This window comes from Colossoma macropomum, unplaced genomic scaffold (assembly GCF_904425465.1).
Source record: "Colossoma macropomum unplaced genomic scaffold, Colossoma_macropomum, whole genome shotgun sequence".
NCBI classification, from domain to species: Eukaryota; Metazoa; Chordata; class Actinopteri; order Characiformes; family Serrasalmidae; genus Colossoma; species Colossoma macropomum.
Window position 1 is genome coordinate 34,136,399 of NW_023494803.1, and position 12,635 is coordinate 34,149,033.

The window sequence follows — 12,635 nt, forward strand, 5'->3', positions numbered from 1 at the left end:
CAGCATACGCATTCCTCTTCATCAGTCAATCACTTGGCAGAGTACATACATTTATTCCTGGTGGCAACTTTCTCCATCTGGGATTTGAACCTCCAACCTCATGTTCCCTCATCGATTTCCCTGCCTACTAAACCATGCAGCTTCCAGAGCCTAATATGGTGTTAGACTGCTGCTTTCCAGCCACAGATAGCGAACGTGAGCATGGCAAGCTTTTCCCTAACCATCAATCATCCTCCCACAGGAGACGGGAGAGAAATGAGCCGTGTTGAGAATGGACAAGTGGAGGACAGGGGTCCAGAGAAAGTCCAGCAGGGACACTACTTAGTGGGTCTTGAGCAAAAGTTGTGCAAGGAAGGATACTCACTCAAGGGCGTAGAACAGGATTGTTGAGGAATGCTGGATAGGAAATGGCTCCCTGAGTCTCTGAATTTACAGAGGAATCATGTCATCTAACCTTTAGAATTATGTTTATATGAAGCTGTACCTCTAATACTAAGTCAGAGATAACTGTGACCCTGTAAATTGTTAGATATTGTACATAATACTTTTTATTTTCTTTAAGGGGCCTTATCGTAGGAATTTTGTTAACAAAAGTCTGATGTGGACTGCTTTTTATCGGAGTACAGGGCATCAGATCACAGCTTAGCCTGTTTATTTTAAAGAATAAAGGGAAGTTGTAAAATGGTAATGTAAAACTGAATTCTGACTGTTTTTGTTACATAAAACGACACACATTTCATTTTAAAAATATTAGAATAAAATACTAAATGCAAGAAAATGTTTTTCATTGTCATGTGCATATTTTACTAACTCACAAAACATCATATGTAATTGTTGATTGTTTAGATGTCTTCATAATCAGAGCAGAGCCACCACTGTATGGACACCTTACATGAGTTGATTTCATAGACTGTTTATTATTAGATGCTTAACCAGCAGGCTAGTTTGCTATCAGTCACAGGCTTACTAATTTACTAAATTAGCATGGACATTTTAAACTGAGCTTACTCATCTGTTTACAGATATCACTGGCTGACTGGGCTGTAAGCCGGACTTGAAGTGCGTTTAACCGACATGAAAACACTTTAGGAAAGAATAAAACAGCTATGTGTGGTTTCCGTATGAAAATAGTTACCGTGGTTTTCAAACTCTGAGCTGGAATGTCACCCTGCCCCGACTTTAACTCTCTTAACGGGGTTCCAGTGTGTTCAGGCCCATTTTCACCCCTACTTATACATAAGTTGTACTTTATCCAAATAATATAGTGCAAACTATGTGATTATATCCTGACATACTTACGTTAAACTGTGTTTGCAAGCAATTCCAAATAGACTTGCTTATGTGGTTTTCAAACACTGCATATCTGCTGTTTTCTATGAAAAAAAGTACAGACATAATTCAGGTGCTGAGATGTTTAATGCTGCTTTTAAGCTACTGCAAAAAAAGTCCATTTTCAGACATCAGACATGTACTGGCTGCTCTCTGAAATCCCACTTTAGATTTGAGAAAATGGCATGCTAGCCAGTCATTTTGACTGAGTGAATTAAATGTGACCAGGCACACTTTATTACCTTCTTCCTTTAAGCACAGAGTTTTTGGCTCTCCACAGTGAAATTGTTCTGAATCCAAACATCATTGCAAGAGCTGTTTATGCGGCTGGAACTTGTCGAGACTGCTTACTAAAACACATTGCTCTTAAGCTTTTAGAATCAATTTGAATACTGTTGTTTTTTTATGTATTGATTATGACCTGGAAACGCCAATTGTTATTTGGCACAAGTGAGGTTGGACTGAAAGAAAAGAAATACTTAACATACTTATTGCGCCAAATGACTGCTGCTCAGGGCCTGTGAGAGAATCTGTGATAGATTTAATTGCTTGCAAAGTGTTTGTGATATACTTTTATTTGCCTGCCTTTAAAATGTCACCCTTGTAAATGCTAAGCCCACTGGCCTCTTGTGCTTTAATAAATCAGTAGGAGTAGATCTTAAAGGACAGAGCTTGGCTTTGGTCTCATGCACTCTGTGATGTGAAGAAAAGGCCCAGAGAAATGCGAAACACGCCATTAAAACAGACCAAGCCATTTAATTCAGCACTCCCCTTTTACAGCTGTTGCAGCGTGCGCATTTACAATATCTACAGACAGTAACGCCCCTTGGTCATTGTTTAATTAGGCATCCATTGCAAGGCTCTAATTTGCACCGCTTTGTTTGTTTCTTTCTTTATTTATTTTTCTCGTACCTTTTCCTATCACGTCAACATAATGCGGTTGCTCCTAGAAGTGAGATAACTGCTTAAAACCATATGAAGCTTAAGTCGACCTTCAAAAAAAGAAATAAATAAACACACACAAAAAAAAACAGACTTAATTAGCAGCAACATCTCAGATTCTTTCTCTTTCTTTCTTCTCTCCCAGGCAGCTAAGACTTTCTCTCCTCCTCGCTCGCCCTTGTTGTTGCCCCCCCTTAGGCACTCCCACTAACCACTTATCATCATTTTATTTTGTGGAGAACAAACTATGTGCGCAAGGCGGCACGTATCCGGCTTTTTTCTTCTTGCTCCAGGTTCTACACAATGATACGGAGGAAGCGTACAATGGCCCTCAGCAGAGCACGCTGAATCATTATCGAATTTAGATGAATATGAAATAGTATATTTGCAGAAAAAGGGTTTTTATTGTGCGCATTTGTCGTTCCATTGCCTTCTGCACAGCCATCAAAACAAGCTAGATGGTACAAAGAACAGACCACTAGGCGAGAGGGTTTCAGGTCTCCTTTGATAGCGTTTGAGTGACAGTCCTTTTCTGCCAGTGAAGTCTCTCAATTCGTCATATGTATTTCTTTCTTTAATCTTCGAGGTCTGGGTCTCAATCATGTCTGAAAGGGAACAGTTCGAGCTTTAATGTGACCATCTTCTGCTCCCGAGTGAAAGTGAAACATCAAGGGCTAGGCCACCATGGAATCAAAGAATTTCAGTGCCTCTGCAGATCCAAAGAGTAGACAGATACCCTCCCACAGCTCCGAGATATCCTTTGATTGAAAGACACACTCCACATTTTGGTGACGCCTGTGGTCTGCTCGTGCTCTTCTTACCAGGCTTATGTCGCGCGCCCATGTAACAAATTCCTTTAGAGAAGGTGCGAAGTAAAAAAGGTAAAAGCTAAGTTCACTTGAGGAAACCGCGAAGGGTGTAATTCTTCTGACAGGGAAATAGTGTCAGGATTACAGTTGTGTTGGTCATGGTTGCTTAAGCATTTTCAGCTGTGGTGTAAGGTCACCTCTTAGGTAACAGTTGGTTTTCGTAGATGCCTTTAAATCAGGGCTCCAAGCCAGTGTGGAGAATGGAAACAAACATGAAACGTGATCTGCTTCAGCTGGTCCTGGAAATGCATGTGAAATCTCTGTTACCGGGTAATAATATAATTTTTTTACTGTAGTTATGGTATGCTCGCTATTGACAGATCATAAGCTCACCCAATCAAATGAGAGAAAGCTGCACATTTAATATGATAAAATGTGATTTGTTCATTGCGAATGTCAGCATTGTATATTGGCCAATCAAAATCTTGATGACTTTGCATTGTTCCAGATCACAAGCCTGATCTTATTCTTATAGCCCTATAGTCATTGCTTAGCAACTGCTGCTTTCTGCCATTACCTCTGTCAGCATTTCAGCTCTTCTTTCAGTTTCCCTTGGTTGTTTTCAATTTGAAGCTCCAGTTAAAAAATCTAAAGATGTGTCTTTGGGAGCTGCTAAGGTGAGATGTGATATTCCAAAGCCAAACAAGCCAAAAAATAAATATATAATAATGAATGCTGCATTACTGTGAGTCTGTGAGTTTAAAACAATGCCCTACTAAAATTGCTTAAATAGGCATTGTGAAAAATAGCAAAGCAGATATCAATTTCCATGCATCAGATAAACAAAAGTAAGATTTAAACACTCCATAAACATTTTTTGGTGCCTGCTAAGTTCATATGCTTTAGCTTAGTGTCAAACATTTAAGGTGTTCAGTAATTTAGGTTTTATTTCTCATCGGTTATGTTGTGTATATTTCAGCTGTCCCCTTTCTATTTAGATATGTCTTTTTGTTGGGTATATGATTTATATTAAGGCTTGTGGTCAGTGGTTCTGTGTAGCCCACGATGAACTGTCTACTTGTTTATGCCTTCAAACTCACAAATATCTTTAGGTCAAGTGTGGCTTAGATGCCTTGGTTCACTGTAACGTTTTACATGTGCTGTGTAGCATTTCAAGAGCGGACTCTGAGTGAAGAAGGTTACTATCCACATTAGCAACTCCAGTCACTTTTAACCCATCACTACCCAGGTTGTAGATTTCTGGGCTTACTAAACACTTTCTCAACATAAATCTCATGAACTTAAAGTATGCATTAAACAGATAACCAGACCTGTTTGCCGTCACTGCTCTGGTAAATGGGGTGTTGTTTAATAGCCATCCAGCCCTGCTGTTTAATCATACTGCACCTAAAAACAAGGTGCCATAAAGGGTTCTAATGCATGGAGCCATAGAACAGTGATCCTACCTACTTGTAGGTGTCAGCTCCATCCCTAATAGACCCCACCTGATCCATCTGATTATCGCCTTCAGAAGTGTTTGATTGGCTGAAGGAGGTGTGTTAGATTGTGTTGGAGGTGAAACCTGCAGAAAGGCTGATCTCCAGGAGCAGGGTGGGTCACTACCACTTGGAAGATACCATTATGTTATTTTTTTTAGAGCAATTGGTGTAAATGAGATTGTGAAAGTATAATGTAAAAGGAATATAATAAACTGTTATTAGTTTAACAACATTATGCTGGGTAGAAATATAAAATAAAAATGTAGAAATATAATTTCTGCTTGGATTGAACTGATTTTTTACGTTGTTACTGAGTCCTGATTTGAATAGGTACAGTCTTCTCTTAAAAACATGGTTCTTCAGTGGTTCTCTAGTAAAGACAGTGGTTCAATATAAAACCTTTTAAAAGGGTTCTTTGCATCAGATTGATGATGAATGTGCTGTAGATGGCTCTGTACAGAACTCTTTTGAAAAGAGTTCTCTGTAGCACCAAAAAGGGTTCTGATTTAAGTACAATACGAGTTTGTAACAAGAGCAGAACCCTTTTCAAAAAGGTTCTATATAGAACCATTTACAGCGCATTCTTTGTCAATCTGAAGAACCATTTCATGATGCAAATAACCCTTTAATCATGCAAAGGGTTCTTTGGATGTTCATGGTCCTATATTGAACCACTGTCTTTACTAAAGAAACCTTGAAAAATCATCTTTTTTAAGAATGTAGATATCATGAGTACCTTCTGAATCCTGAGGAGCTACATCACAAAGTGTTATTTCCCCTCATTTTGCCTCGAATGCTCACTGTCTGTTAACTGAACTGTCTCTCAAAATAAAGTCGTGAAGCAGTTGAAAGATGGGAGGGTTAATGTGTGTGTCTATGAAGCCCTCTCTCATATTACTCCTACCCCTCTCAGAGCCACAGTGGAGTAGTCTGACAAAGAGCGATGATGGCATGGCTCTTTGCTGGCCAATCAACCATGGCTGGGTACAGTTAATTGAATTCCTAAATGGATGCTCCCTGCTCGGTCAATTGTCCTGAGGGAGTGTAGAGTGTAATCCACAGGCATTCATCTTCAGCCCCTCTCCACTGTAAATCTCTCATCACTGACTGCTTCTCCGATGCTCCAATATTTGCACTAATTGTAAGACCACAGAGAGGACAGAGAGGAGCTTCATTGACCAAGGTTAAGGAGCCTGGATTATCTTGAGGAAGAAAGCGGGTACTGTTTGGTTAAAAAAGCTAAACAGGCTTTATGCATTTTCCACTAAATTCACAAAAGGATGTTTTTAAAAGCAGAGGAAGTAAGACTGTTGACCAGGAAGTGAGAATGGAAAGGTCAGAGGAAGGAAGGAAAGGATGGATGAACAGATAAGGAAGCAAAGGACATCATAGGAAAATGCGGTGAATACAAAATCAGATGTGAAAGAAGAATAAGCACGAGGATGAGAATTTATCTGTTCAATCTGGTCGATATGTGCTTGGTCTGCCTCATCACAGCCTCCACAGGGTTCCAGTATCAAATTTGGAATCAAATCTTTGCTTGAATGTTTTACATGAGCAAGTCGGCACCAGACTGACTGATATAACACGGTTTGTTTAACTACATGCAGTGACCTCTAAAAGATATTTTTGCTGGGTATCCTTTTTTCAGATTATATACATACATATATATATATATATATATATATATATATATATATATATATATATATAGGTCATTCTCCTTTTGGAGTGGGAATCTAGGTGGATACATTTTTAAAAAATAATTTTCTTTCATCCCAAAACTAAATAATCATAATATTTCCATTAGCATCTCCTATAATCATATATACAAAAAGGAGAGCTTAATTCCAAACATATTTTACAGTCACGTTTTTATATGAATGTGTTTTATATGACAGTGACACCAGTGACATTCTGGTTAAAACTGAGGGTTTTGTAAACTGGCTGACCTTTTGCAACTATTTAAAATACGTAATAAAAATGATAAATGGCGTTATTTTGACAAAATTATAATTACCCAGCCATTAAAGCACATCACACCGGTGACACATAGAATTATTCAGAAAATAATGAAACATAATGAGCAAGTGTGACCCGCCTTCTCACGCCTTGCAATGCTTCCTCTCTTGACCAAAGGAAGCGGTTTAATAGAGCTGAAAATACTATGTTAAAATGTAGCATAAGAGTTCTCATAACACCAATGAACAAAATCTCTGTGACAAATGAATACACACACACACACACACACACACACACACACACATCATCTAAACATCCTTCTGGGGCAGGGTGGGGGGGGGTTGCTGGAGCCTATCCCAGCTGTCATTGGGCAGAAGGCGACAAATGTATATTCTAAATTAAATATGTATTTTTTTTAAATGTAGTATAACGTTAATGATATAAAAAGTAAACATGAATCTGTTTTAAACAAAATTCTATGTTAAACCTGTTAGAAATATTGTATATATATATGTATGTATACACAACAACATACTGAGAGAGAGAGAGAGAGAGAGAGAAAGTTTGTCCTTGCTTATTACATTCACAATGCTAAAAGATAAATAATATCTAGAGATATATGTTCTTGATATGTTCTTGAACTTGCTGGATGTTCAGGTTGCCCTTGCAGCTGAATGAGGTCTGTTCATTATAGTAAGTTATGATAAATGGGTCAGATTAATTGGTTTGCATGAAAAGTCTGGAATAGGAAACACCTACATGACTTTAACAGAGTACATTTGAATTCTGATGTAATTCTTGCTGTACAGTACATACATATGCTTATGTTTAGAATAAGATTGTAGGCCTGATCATGAAATGTTATCTAATGATTCATTAAGATGTCACATATAACAATCTAATTATCTTTTTTGTTTGTTGTATACAGCTGTTAAAGTACAGGCCTGAATGTGCCATATTCTCTTATTTCGCTTTCCAGCTGTGGATATGTAGCTGTTTCAAACTAATGAGCGAAACAGCTCATGTTCAGATAAACAAACAGTACTCACTGCTGGCCTAAACATGTAATAGCCATGGTCTGAACTTACAACTTTCATTGCTTTCGTAAGACCCCATAACATACCTCAATAATGTGTTTTCTGCTTTCCTTTATTTATACATATTTACCTCGGCCCGGTGCAGTTAAAATGCTGTTCACGTTCTGTGTGTTGTGATGTTAAACATGATCATGAGAGATAACAGCTGTGGAAAATAATTGCGGCCACCTTAAATAATTGCGATCAGGCTATTATGTTCTCATTGTGACAGGTTTAGTACGTGGAAGTATCTGACTCTGGTATAAATCCTGTTGCTATGGATGTTGTGATGTAGTGTTAGCAGTGATTGGCACATAGATGAATATGGAATGTATGAAGTCTGTCAGTAAGAATCTAGAAGTGCTAACTGATGTTGACACTCAAAGACTTCCCTCTCTGCTCTGTGCGAGTTCACACGCGAGATGCATGCATCAACATCCCATAGATGAACGTGTCAATGCTGAGGTGTTATAAACTGTATCTGTGGGCTAGATTGGTCTATTCTTACCCCTTTTTAACCCTTCTTGGCGTTACCTTGTCAGAGAAGCCATTAAATTCTCATTCTATCATCAATTATTCTCATTGTATGGAGGGAATTTCTCTTCAGCCCTTTGTTTGAATGAAAATGACTGCAAATATTTCTAGGGTTGATGGCGCTGTGTGCAGAGGGCATGAAATTTTCAAATATTAACACAAAATAACTCAAAGCAACCAAGCAAGTGGATGAAATGAAGTGGAATTCCTGGAATTTAGACTTGTGTGTGTGTGTCTTTCTTTAAAGAAACATTGATTTGACTTTTTTAATTACTTAAGGACTCTTTCTGAGGAAAGCCTTTCATGTAATATCACATCACAGGCCTCTGAACATGTGTTTTTTAATGCTTTATCACGATTTGTAGCCTTTAGCATAATCACCCGCAGGCCTCTCTGTTTTATTTCTCCTTTGAAATGTTGTAATACATGGCTGTGATTTGCTGTTTGGTCTTGGTCGACCCTCAGACCTGTTTGAGGTTCGTGTGAACTTGAGAGTGACTGTTTGTCCCCCCCCTACTGGTAAAGGTACACATAGCAGCAGAGGAGCGTCTGGTTTTCGTACGGCAGGCCTGGCAGGACGTTCTTTACGGCCGTTTGGCCATTTGTGTGTGGAGATGAAGGCAGCTGTGCCCTTCACTTGCTGGCGTTTCTGTCTACATGCATCATTGTGTGGGGAGCAGGGAAGGTGAAACTTCACAACTCAGCCCGTCACTTTTCATTTCCTCAGTCTGTAATGATGTCTGGGACTGACACTGAAAATAAATGAGAATATTTATGCTGGCCTGTATCCATATATCCAGTACTCCTACGCTGGATTGAAGCGTCAGGTTGTGAGCGGATCGTTTGGGTACATAGCCGGACTCTCTGGGTTTAGGTGTCATTCTTGAAGAAATGTTTTTTTTTTTATTTTCTCTTTTTCGGCACAGGCAATGAAGTGACTGCATGGGAAGTATAAGAATTCATGGCCCAACCCCGTATTCCTCCCACTGACTGGCTTTTCTCAGTTATTTTTCTTTTGTCTTGAATGTGCTCTCTGAAGGAAAAGTGGAATATTTGTTTGCCAGTTTTCTGAATCACTGTTATGACTGGCAGTCAAACGTGTGCCAGATTTATTAATAAATTATTTTAGTGACAGCAGCGACTGAGCCATTGTACCCCTATGAATGCACACACACTGATCTCCCCCCAACATTTCACATACTTACATAAACCTTCAATATCAGTCACACATTTTTCTTCATCACAGCTGGAGCAGGAGATTACTTCGCCGTTTTAACATGTCTGACTCTCCTTCGCCCCCCCAACACACTATGCTGGACTGTGAAGCGGTGACATTAATTGCCATGGTGATTACATGAGCTGATGGGTCTTGCTCACTTGCATGTAAATGTGGTCTAAAGGACCAATAGTGGAGAGCGAGCGAGGGAGAAAGAGAGAGTTTTTCCCTCGTCTGTATGATGAAAGAGCAGTAAATGGTGCTAAAGTGGGGACAGAATGTGCACTAGGTAAATGCTACTCTTTAAAAAAAACACAAAAGACACTCTTAAAAGCGCTTCCAGAATCATTTTTTGGTTCTTGGAAAAACCTTAAAAAACATTGTGAATCAGAAATCGTGACACATATTCATTCTGGACTGTGACATATTAATACGCTTCATTAAGGATGGTCTCTGAGTGCTTTCGCTCAGTGAAAACTCCGAAGATGTTTTAGAGGTGGGCAAAAGTCACAATGATAGGTTGTGATGAATTTGGCTTAAAATGAGCAAATAAACCAACTAATGTGGTTTATTTCTTGATATCATTCCACAATTGCTAGTTTTTTTTGTTTGTTTGTTTTGTTTTTGAGTGTCTTGCCATGAAGTCAGTATGAAGTGCTTCCTGAGCTGGAGAGGTAAAGCACATGTGAATCATGCAGAACTAACATTTTGAAAATGTTCTTTGTGCCAATCCCATCTAATGGCCCTCCTGTTCCTGTTCACTCATCTCTCACAGGAAACTTGCACGTGACAATTAGTTTAAGTGGCATTGATGCCTTAGATCAGAGAGAGAGAGAGAGAGAGAGAGAGACAGTAGAGAAAGAGAGAAAGACCGAGAAAGAGAAAGAGACAGTAGAAAGAGAGAACGAAAGATTGAGAGAGAGAGAAAAGACTGAGAAAGAGATAGAGACAGTAGAAAGAGAGAACGAAAGATTGAGAGAGAGAAAAGACTGAGAAAGAGATAGAGACAGTAGAAAGAGAGAATGAAAGATTGAGGGAGAGAAAGACCGAGAAAGAGAGAGACAGTAGAAAGAGAGAACGAAAGATTAAGAGAGAGAGAGAGAGGGAAAGACTTGGAAAAAAAATGAAAGATTGAGAGAGAGAGAGAGAGAGAGAGAGAGAGAGAGAGAGAGAGAAAGAAAGACTTGGAGAGAGACAGTAGAAAGAGAGAATGAAAGATTAAGAGACAGAGAGAGAGAGAGGGAGAGAGAGGAATTGAGAGGGCATACAAAGGATAGAAAGAAAGAGAAATATAGAAACGGACAAAGGACAGAGAGAGAGAGAGCGAGAGAAAGAGCAAGAGTGGGAAAGAGAAGACAGGACAAGAGATAGCAAATAGAGAGAAAGAAGAAAGAGAGCAAGAGATAGAAAACAGAGAGAGAAGAGAGAGAGACAGAATTGCTTTCATGTCTTCTAACAAAATGTGTCGTCAGTGAAATCAAGGGCGCTGTGCTGCAGTAATGATACATTTTTTTCTATTATATTTTTAAAGACAGAAGTAAAAGTGATTCACATATGTGGGCTGCTTTTTTTTCTATTCCTTCGGGGTGCTCGCTCTCTTTATCGCGATCAGCGGTGGATGATGAACCCCTGACGAGTGGTCCGTTTTTACAGCTAGAGTCGACCGTCTGCCATTTGCATAGATATGCAAACTCCCGGCTCCATCTGAACGCGCTCTCTGATGCTATCAGGCGCCGGAGCATAAATCCAGTCACCTCGCTTTACCTATCTGGGTCATTGTGCACAGCTTCCCTATTGCGGAGGATGTTACACTAACGTTCCGTATGCAAAAAGAAAAAAATAAAATAAAAAAGATTTGTTACTCTGCAATGATTCATATCTCCTCGTGTAAAAGAAGTTAGATGTTTCTGCACTGCTGTATTTACATGACTTTATCCTTGTCTTACCCTTAAGATCTGTCTTACCTTCGGTTTTCCTCCACATAAATACAGCATGTCACCTAGAAGGTGTTGTATGAGACAGTAAAGGGCTTTGTTTCTCTTCACTGCTCCATTTCTAGGTTGCAAATGCTTTGCTGCCATACTTCTCTGTCATCCCTGGCTGTAAAGAACCAGTGACTTTGCCTTTAAGTGGTTTTACCCCTCGTCTCAAAGCAGTTTCAACTCCACATAGTGCTAAATTTACTGAACGTCTGGGTGTTTATATACAAAAAGGCTTTTACCGATGGGACCTGATTTATGTTCTTGGCTCAGATGCTGCTGCAGGCACGATGAACAAGTCTGCACAGTAACTGTTTGTTTCCTCATTATTTGGGCTTAAAAGCACATAAAAAGTGAAATATTGTTATCAACTTAAAGGGGAATGCCACCAATTTTTCAAAATTTCATCAGAATTCAATAATTGAGATGTAAACAAAGTCATTCAGAGTGGTTAATGTATGATGATTCATTGTAGAGAAATTTAGTGATTCAGAGTTCTTCACAGTGGTGGTGATAGGAGTCAGGGGTCACGACACCATTTTATTTACTGTCCAAAACCACCAGTGCACCTACACATTGTTTATACATAATGTGGATAATGGCAGATCTGAAAAATATCTTTTCTTTGGGGACTATTTAGCTTAAAATGCCCTGCATGTACCCCTCTATATTCATTTTAGGTCAAAGGCATAGCTCAAAACTATCATCTCAGCCATAAACATCTTTGTAACCATTTCATGTAAAAGCTTCCTGTGAGGGAACTTTTATAGGCATTAAACACTTCAGATGTCTGGTTGCTATCACCACCACTTTGAACAGTTCTAGGTACTTGATAGGTTTATCTAGAACGAAAGCATTTCACATTAAACCCCTCTGAATGACGTTGCTTACATCTTAACCATTTAAATATGCAGAAACCTTGAAAAATCGTTCTCTGAAAGTTAACCTATGTGAAATAGCACGTTTCCATTAAGAGACTTATTAACACTTAGAAGTCTACTCCTGTCACGTTATTATTATTGAGTAATTATAGAGCTATTATTGTCACTTGGCCGTACATGTAATGGTCATGTAAATGTCATTACATGATTGCATAACATAGTAAGTATGCAATTAATTTGATGTGCAGTCAATTTACATTCTATACCAACAGGCTGGGGTCTGCACTCTCTCTCTCATTTCTTTGCTTGTTTTGATGTAAAACAGACAAATAATATGGCAAACATGTAGAGGATGCTTCCTCCCTCCTCAATACAAGACTGAATAGCCTATGCACAGAAATGTGATAC

General features: G+C 39.0%; 1 protein-coding gene across 1 annotated transcript in view; it reads left to right on the top strand.

Annotated features, from left to right (window-relative positions):
• alk (ALK receptor tyrosine kinase) overlaps positions 1-12,635 on the top strand; it is a 296,309-nt gene that overhangs the window by 202,879 nt on the left and 80,795 nt on the right. The window lies entirely within an intron of this gene.